Raw genomic sequence first — 9,492 nt, 5'->3', positions numbered from 1 at the left:
TTGGCAAAATCTATCTGTTGTGGCTCCCAGTGAATCCCCAAGCGCCGCTCAGGACCCTTGGGATCTCTGGATGTTTCTACACCGTGGGACTGCACGTCCTCAGTCTGCGTTCTCACGATCTCATGGACCTCGTGGGATTTGCTGCATTCCTTCTCCCTGCGCTGTGTCTACACCACACTTAGTCACAAGGGCAGGCAATTCACCTTTGCTACAACTGAGGAGAGCCTGCACTTGCCATCTCTATTCAGGACGGGGGACAATAGACAATAGTGCAGAAGGGCACATAAGGCTAAAAGTAAAAAAAAAAATCAAAGTTTATTACATGAGGCTACAAGACACTGCCTCCAAACACTACCCCTCACTTGTCATTACAGCGTAACTTCATTTGGAAGAGATATCTGGCGAATTCTTGTTGGACAGTGTATTAGTGCTCGGATGAACACACTTAGTATAATTAGGGCTTGGGCGAACACACTTAGACCAAAACCTCTGGCACTGCGCTCACATGATCTCATCCCCTTCTGGCCAATTTTTAAAATGGCAACTGTAAATAAGGGAAGGAAAGTTGACAGGACCACCGCTTCCAGTACAGGTGGAAAGTGGAATATTTCTTCACTGAAATACAGAATCACTGTGTTTGTCTGATACGCCAAGAGACTGTGGCTGTTTATAAGGAATTTAATGTCAAGAGACACTACCAGTCGAGACATAGCACATACGACAAACTAACAGGGCACGACTGCAGTGAAAAGTGTAAGCGCTTGAAGCTGTTTTAATGTCACAATAGTGATTTTTCACAAGAGCCTGCGAGTCAAATGAAAATGCCACAATTGCGAGCTATGAGATGGCAACTGACTGAGCAGCCCTACTTAGGATCCACTCTGCTCACCCCAAAAAGTGGGAGGGACTAGAAAAGGCATTCTAAACATAGTCTGTCTCCCTTTTCCCCTGACTGGATTACGCCCAGTGGGATCACCACCCAGCGGTCGTAAAAGACAACTGAACTTTGGAACATGGAATATACAGACCCTGTCGGATAACACTGATAATGAGCGTCCCGAAGGCAGAACTGCCATAATTGGAAGACAGCTGTGATGTTTTAACATTGATATTGCAGCGCTTCAAGAAACTCAAAGAGCAGGTGAGGGACACCTGAAGGAAGAAAAAGGAGGCTACACATTCTTCTGGAAAGGTCCACCTGAGCAAGAACATCGAATACATGGAGTAGGCTTTGCTATCAAAAACAATCTTGTAAACCTCCTGTCAGAAGTCCCTACCAGCATTAATGAGCAACTTTCAACCCTTCAAAAAAAAATCGCCAAAAACCAACAGGCTACTATTCTAAGCGCTTATGCACCAACATTGGAAGCTGATGAAGACATCAAAGAAATGTTTTACTCCCTGCGGGATACCATCCTATCAGGGATGCCTCAGGAGGATAAAATTATCCTCCTGGGTGATTTTAATGCAAGAGTTGGGCAAGATTTTGACTATTGGGAAAGAAGGAATTGGCAACAGCAACCAGAACAGAATCTTACCTTTGACTATATATGCAGCGCACAACCTTGCTATTACCAACACATCCTTTTGACAAAAAAATAAATTTAAAACATCATGGAGGCACCCTCGGTCAAACCAATGGCACCTCTTAGACTATGTAATTATCCAAGCTGAAGATTGCCGTAATGTACTCCTTATCAGAGCTATGACGAATGCTGGACAGATCCGACCGATTAATACGCCCCACAATGGCTATCAATATTATACTTCAACATATGATTCAAGGAAGGAAACCAAGGCGGAAATGAACACTCAAGTCCTTCAAGATCCTATTAAGCGGGACTGCTTCCAAAGGACCCTTAAGGACCATCTGCTTTTGGAATTCCCTGATGACATCAAGGAACACTGGACCAAGCTAAAAACATCCATTATTGAAGCCTGTGAACAAACTATTGGATACCAAACCAAGAAACACCACGAGTGAGAGTGACAGTGAGATTGAACGCATTATTGACAAGCAAAGGAAGGCCTTTCAGATCTGGCAAAGAGATAGAAACTGTGCCACTAAGAAAAAAACCTATGCCAACGCTAAGGCTGAAGTTCAAAGAAGAATCAGAGAACTAAAAAGCACCTGGTGGATAAAAAAAGCTCAAGAGATCCAGCACTTAGCCGACACAATAAATCATGGCATATGCCCCCTGCACTCAACAAATGGTTCCACACTTCTAAAAAATGAAGCTATTGCACTGCAGTGGAAAGAACATTACCAAAATCTCCTTAACCGCAACTCCCCCATAGCTGCTGAGGTCCTCTCACAAATTCTGCAAAAAAAAATTAAGATGAGCTTGCAGTATCTCCAAATCTGGGAGAGTTGTGTACAGCTATTAACCAAATGAAAATCAACAAAGCCAGCTCCTAATGGGATACCTGCCGAAGTCTTCAAAGTAGGTGGAATTAAACCTACACAACAACTTCACAAGCTCATCAGAAAAATCTGGGAGAGAGAGGAGATCCCAGTATACTTTAGGGATGCCAAAATTGTCAATCTCTTTAAAAAAGGTGACAGAATGGATTGTGGAAACTATCAAAGACATCTCTCTATTAGCTGTGGCTGGCAAAATCCTTACAAGGATCTTAGCAAACCACCTCTTAATAATATCCGAGGTGACACTTCCTGAATCCCAAAATGGTTTTAGACCTTCTAGGGGGATGGTGAACATAATTTTCACCGCTTGACAGCTTCAAGAAAAATGTGGAGAGTATATTGTGTTTATTGAACTAACTCAGGCCTTCAACAGTGTAAACCGTAATGCCCTGTGGACTGTCCTTCTGAAAATTGGCTGCCCAGATAAATTTGTGATCATCATTCAGTTCCTCCATGATAATATGACAGCAACAACTGCAGGTAACAAGGGCTCTCAAAGTGAACCATTCACAGTGGGATCAGGTGTTAAACAGGGTTGTGTTATCGTCCCAACTCCATCATAGAGCTTCAGTATGCTGATGACAACTTAGTGTGTGCACGCTCAGAGGATGACCTCCAATCCAACCTAAAAATCTTCTCAGAAGCTTATGAAAAGCTTGGCCTATCACTCAACATCCAAAAAACCAAAGTAGATTGGGCAATCAAAGGCATGCTGAGCATGTAGAAAAACCCGTAAAATAACTTGGGGTGTGTTTCTTTGAACATGTGTACTTACAGATTTGGGATCCCAGACAACGTATCGTAATTCTTCTCCCAGTTTCACCACAAAGTAAAAAAAGAAGATAACCAACATGATAAGAGGACTGATAAATCTCCAGGTGGCCTGCCAGAAGATATTGGGTTTGTGTCCAATCATGAACTTATTATCATCATTAAATCTGATAATAAAGACAGAGGAAGTTTAGAGAAACCAGACTGCTTTGGACAGATTAAGGGCCAACTCACACATGCATATTCATTACTTGATAACTGCCATAAGGAAAGAGGCAAAGAGGCCTTCCCTTTTTTTGCAGGAAATTCCCTTATTTCAGCACTGTTTCCCGCTGCTTCCCGTTGCTATCCCGGATTGTTAGATATCCCGTAGACTGTCTCCGGGACAGGCGAGCAACTGATCCCTTATTTTCAAATCCGAAAGTTGACAGCTATGGAAAGAGGGCATTACAGATATGGCAGAACCGACAGAACTTCCATATCTGCTTGCATTGCCTAAAACATTATAGCTTGCGCAGGGGCGTAGGAAGGTGGGGGTGGGCCGTCCCCTGTGCCATCGTGGAGGGGGGTGACAAATTATCAAGGAACTATTACAGTAGTACCTCAGGTTAAGAACTTAAATCATTAGGATTTAAGGGTATAAGATTTAAGGGTTTTCTCTTTTCTCTTCTTATTAGATTGGAGTATAGATAATTTTCTAGATGTTGATGGGAGGATAAGGTTTAAATGGATTAAGATAAATAAGTGAGTAAGCAGTGAAAGATGGAAAGAATTTGCTGACTTAATTAATAACTGGAATACAAAAAGAGGAGGTCGAGGAAATAAGTTATTGAAGGATGGAATTTTGAAAAATGGAAGTGTTTCTTTTTTAATTGTTTTTGCTTTTTGTTTTTTCTCTTGTTGGTGGGGTAGAGGGATGGTTTTTTATGTATTTTTAATTTTTATTTTTGTTCTTTCTCCCTTACTCTACTGTATTTTGTCCTTTTCAAAAAAAAATTCTTGTATTTGTGAAAATTGAAATAAACATTATTATTATTATTTTTTAAAAAGAACGTTTTGGAGGTCTATCTTAACCTGAAGCACCACTTTAGCTAATGGGACGCCGCCGGAGCACGATTTCTGTTCTCATCCTGAAGCAAAGTTCTTAACCTGAGGTAATAATTTCTGGGTTAGCGGAGTCGGTAACCCGAAGCGTATGTAACCCGAAGCATATGCAACCTGAAGCATATGTAACCTGAGGTACCACTGTACTGCCCTACTAGGGCGGTTCATAAAAACCTTTTTTTAAAAAAATGCTTGCTCCAAAGGTCTTATCTTACTGCACTGGGTTTTATATAGCTATATATGAAATTTCATGCTTATCAGTTAATATCTTGACCCTCCTCCACGAAAATAGCTGTTTACTTTTTCCTATGTCATGAAGGCTGAAATTTAAATTCAGTGCAGGGTCAAGATATTAACTGATATGCATGAAATTTCAGATATAGTTCTATAATCCCTAGTGTATTCAGATAAGACCTTTGGAGTAGGCATTTAAAAAAAAGTTTCTAATGAACCGCCCTACTGCCTTACCTTCTGCTGTGTTTCCTCGGTCCTGGAAAGTCGGCCTATGTGAAGAAAATGAGACTAGGCCGAGTAGGTTAGGCCTTGCCCTACCTTAGCCCCGCCCTCTGCCCACAGCTGATTGGCCAGCTGGGTTGGGGGCGGGGTCAAGGCAAGGCAAGGCCAAATCTAGTTGGCCTAGTCTTATTTTCTTCACATAAACTGACTTTCGGGGCTGCTGAGGAGGCCTGCTAAGGCCGCTGCCTGTCCTTCGGGCCCCAATTCCCCCCCCCCCCCCGGAAAGCCTCTGCTGCCTCCGAAAGTGGAGTGTGCGCGAGAATGGCAGTGCTGGAACCCCATTTTGCCCGCGCGTGGCGCCGGGAGGAGCAGCTCAGTGCCACCCTGGGTGCAGGGCAGGCCAGCCTCCCCTTTGCCCCCCAGTCTCCCCTGCATGAAGCCAGGACACCCCCCACCTCAGCCACATATCCCAGTCTCCCCTGCATTAAGCTAGGACACCCCCCTCAGTCAAACCCCCCAGTCTCCCCTGCATGAAGCCAGGACACCCCCTCACTCAGCCACACACCACAGTCTCCCCTGCATGAAGCCAGGACACCCCCTCACTCAGCCACACACCACAGTCTCCCCTGCATGAAGCCAGGACATCCCTCACTCAGTCACACACCCCAGTCTCCCCTGCATGAAGCCAGGACACCCAATCACTCAGCCACACACCCCAGTCTCCCCTGCATTAAGCTAGGACACCCCCTCACTCAGCCACACACCCCAGTCTCCCCTGCATGAAGCCAGGACACCCCCTCACTCAGCCACACACCCCAGTCTCCCCTGCATGAAGCCAGGACAACCCCCCCCCCTCAGTCAAACACCCCAGTCTCCCCTGCATGAAGCCAGGACATCCCTCACTCAGCCACACATCCCAGTCTCCCCTGCATGAAGCCAGGACACCCCCTCACTCAGCCACACACCCCAGTCTCCCCTGCATGAAGCCAGGACACCCCCTCACTCAGCCACACACCCCAGTCTCCCCTGCATGAAGCCAGGACAACCCCCCCCCCTCAGTCAAACACCCCAGTCTCCCCTGCATGAAGCCAGGACATCCCTCACTCAGTCACACACCCCAGTCTCCCCTGCATGAAGCCAGGACACCCAATCACTCAGCCACACACCCCAGTCTCCCCTGCATTAAGCTAGGACACCCCCTCACTCAGCCACACACCCCAGTCTCCCCTGCATGAAGCCAGGACACCCCCTCACTCAGCCACACACCCCAGTCTCCCCTGCATGAAGCCAGGACAACCCCCCCCCCCTCAGTCAAACACCCCAGTCTCCCCTGCATGAAGCCAGGACATCCCCTCACTCAGCCACACATCCCAGTCTCCCCTGCATGAAGCCAGGACACCCCCTCACTCAGCCACACACCCCAGTCTCCCCTGCATGAAGCCAGGACACCCCCTCACTCAGCCACACATCCCAGACTCCCCTGCATGAAGCCAGGACACCCCCTCACTCAGCCACACATCCCAGTCTCCCCTGCATGAAGCCAGGACACCCCCTCACTCAGCCACACATCCCAGTCTCCCCTGCATGAAGCCAGGACACCCCCTCACTCAGCCACACATCCCAGTCTCCCCTGCATGAAGCCAGGACACCCCCTCACTCAGCCACACACCCCAGTCTCCCCTGCATGAAGCCAGGACACCCCCTCACTCAGCCACACATCCCAGTCTCCCCTGCATGAAGCCAGGACACCCCCTCACTCAGCCACACACCCCAGTCTCCCCTGCATGAAGCCAGGACACCCCCTCACTCAGCCACACATCCCAGTCTCCCCTGCATGAAGCCAGGACACCCCCTCACTCAGCCACACATCCCAGTCTCCCCTGCATGAAGCCAGGACACCCCCTCACTCAGCCACACACCCCAGTCTGCCCTGCATGAAGCCAGGACACCCCCTCACTCAGCCACACACCCCAGTCTGCCCTGCATGAAGCTAGGACACCCCCTCACTCAGCCACACACCCCAGTCTCCCCTGCATGAAGCTAGAACAACCCCCCCCCTCAGTCAAACACCCCAGTCTGCCCTGCATGAAGCCAGGGCACCCCCTCACTCAGCCACACATCCCAGTCTCCCCTGCATGAAGCTAGGACACCCCCTCACTCAGAGTGGATGGGGAAACCCAAAGTAAAACCATTTTTGCAGGCAAAAAAAAAAATCAATGGGTGGGTGACAAGAAATTTTCTGCACCAGGTAACACCTGACCTTCCTACGCCTCTGAGCTTGCGATGTTATTGGCTCTCACATTCAGAAGCTGGTTATCAAGTGCAGACAAATCAAGTGATGCACATGGACACATAACTGAGCCATAGGTCAAAATCAGCTTTAACAGCATGATTTCAAGACTCAGGAGCACTTTCCAGGGTCTGAAAATACGTGCCATCACGACAAGAGATGTTGACATGCATAAACGTCAAGAGATAGATGTATGTATTGCCATACAGGCAATAAGAGAAGCCTTTTGTGTTATATATGGGTTGTAGGGAACGAGATACCCCAATTCTTCTCCCTTGCGCCATAGTTGTCTCTCCGTTCGGCTCTGACAGCTACGCCAGCCAGCTGCCACCATTGTGTTTCACAAGTATCACTGCTGGTGCAAAGGGTCCCCTTCTGCTCACTAGATGGGCAAAGTGCTGTTGGCAGGACGCCCAGCAACAGCAGTCAGCAGAAAGCCCCCAAATGGAGGGAAGGCCAACCTCATCCCTTGAGTGTCATGTGATAGCACCAGGCCTGATGTGAGCCCAACTGCTGCACCCAACTGGTGCAGAGATTGCCCTGACTGCCCTCCTTCCAGCAAAACCCTGTCAGGTGGCTGCCTTGGGTTTGGCTTGCCCCCTCAGTGTGCAAAGGAGTCTTCTGCCACAAGCAAAGTGCAGTCATGCTAATGAGTCACATTTAAGTGACTCTAATACCTGTGTTCAAAATTACTGCTTGGAATAAATAGCACCTAGTATTTATAAAGAACTTGTCAGAGCTGCAAAGCATTTTGTATGCATTATATTTGTAATCCTTAAAACAGTCCAGAAAGCTGGGCTTATAAATCATTTAGAGATTTTATTACAATCAAGCAGTATATTATTTTTGTTAAAGAAATACAATTATTTCCCTTGTACTTTTGAGGGGCATAGTTCTTGCAATAAAAGCTAATCTGTTACATGTATTTGAGATTCTTGAGGGCATTGAACTATTTTTAAAGAGCCTTGTTGTAGATTTGAGCCATATAATTCCTTTATATATATATTAGAGATGGGCAAGTTTATGGTCAAACTACGAAACTTTCTCCCCGAGGAGGCAGTGATGGTCTCCAACTTGGTTGGCTTTAAAAGAGGATTAGACAAATTCATGGGGGAGGAGATGGGTACTAGCCGTTATGACTATTGCTCTCCCTCCATTGTGGGAGGCAGCACTGCTTCCAAAAACTGGAAACCACAGGAGGGGGTGCTTGAAGCAGCTAGGAAGCCTGCTCCCCATCACGTGCAGTTTCAAAATGTCCTTGGGAGTGCAGGGATGGGGTGGGCCAATGTACCATGCAGCCCAGAGGCACTGCATTGGCAAAAAATGGCCGCCCTCATTTTAAAAGACAGCCTGTGGACCACCCAATAACCCTGTTTGGAATGATTTGTCTATTGGAACAGAAATTGGTTGATTTTAGCATTCATCTTTTCAGGTGAAATACGGTTGCTCCGGCAAATTCCAGAAGCTTCTGTACAGCTCCTGAAGGAAGTGACAGAACCATCACTATACGGAGATTTCAAAGCCATTCTGGATTAATAGATGCGGTCCTATTGTAGGTAAACTGTTTTATTTTTCCTTTAAAAAAGAAAATGAAATAAATAGCTAAGTCAACCTCCTGTATCCCAAAGCAGGAAAAATGTAGTATTTTGGTGCCTGAAAGTATGCTTAGTGCCATGAATAAAGGTAAAGGGACCCCTGACCATTAGGTCCAGTCGTGGCCGACTCTGGGGTTGCGGCGCTCATCTCGCTTTATTGGCTGAGGGAGCCAGCATACAGCTTCCGGGTCATGTGGCCAGCATGACTAAGCCACTTCTGGTGAACCACAGTAGCACATGGAAATGCCGTTTACCTTCCCGCCGGAGCGGTACCTATTTATCTACTTGCACTTTGACGTGCTTTCGAACTGCTCTTTTGGCAGGAGCAGGGACCGAGCAACAGGAGCTCACTCCGTTACGGGGATTTGAACCGCCGACCTCCTGATTTGCAAGTCCTAGGCTCTGTGGTTTAACCCACAGCGACACCTGCATCCCAGTGCCATGAATACATGAGCTCAAAGTGACGTTTTCAAAGTATTTTATCAGCAAAGTAAGTAATGGGATATGCTCTATTTTTATTTCTATTTTTTACTGTGTAAAAAATTCACCTACCCTAGAATTGTCAAGGGGAATTATATTTTTCTGTAATCCAACAATGGTGAGATGCCTATTCTGGTATCTTGCCTAAAAGTGATCTAGGGCTGCAAGTTTCTGTGTTCTGTTCACTAGGCCTTGTTTGCGTAAATCACTTAGAAAAATGTGACCCCTGTTTTAAAAACTCAGTGGCACATTATTTTATGATCGTGGCTGTCAGAACCATGTGGTGTTCCTTAACCCTTGCTCAGTAATCCTCAGATCATTTGCATGTTTGAGACTATTACTGTATTGCACATGGCCTTTTAGCAAGAACA

At 46.7% G+C, this 9,492-nt stretch overlaps 1 protein-coding gene across 6 annotated transcripts in view; it reads left to right on the top strand.

Annotated features, from left to right (window-relative positions):
- The window catches only part of TERT (telomerase reverse transcriptase), a 96,523-nt gene that overhangs the window by 59,612 nt on the left and 27,419 nt on the right, over nt 1-9,492 (top strand). The window lies entirely within an intron of this gene.

The sequence above is a fragment of the Podarcis tiliguerta genome (assembly GCF_965153285.1).
Source record: "Podarcis tiliguerta genome assembly, chromosome: 7".
NCBI classification, from domain to species: Eukaryota; Metazoa; Chordata; class Lepidosauria; order Squamata; family Lacertidae; genus Podarcis; species Podarcis tiliguerta.
This window is presented reverse-complemented; position numbering and strand designations above follow the sequence as displayed.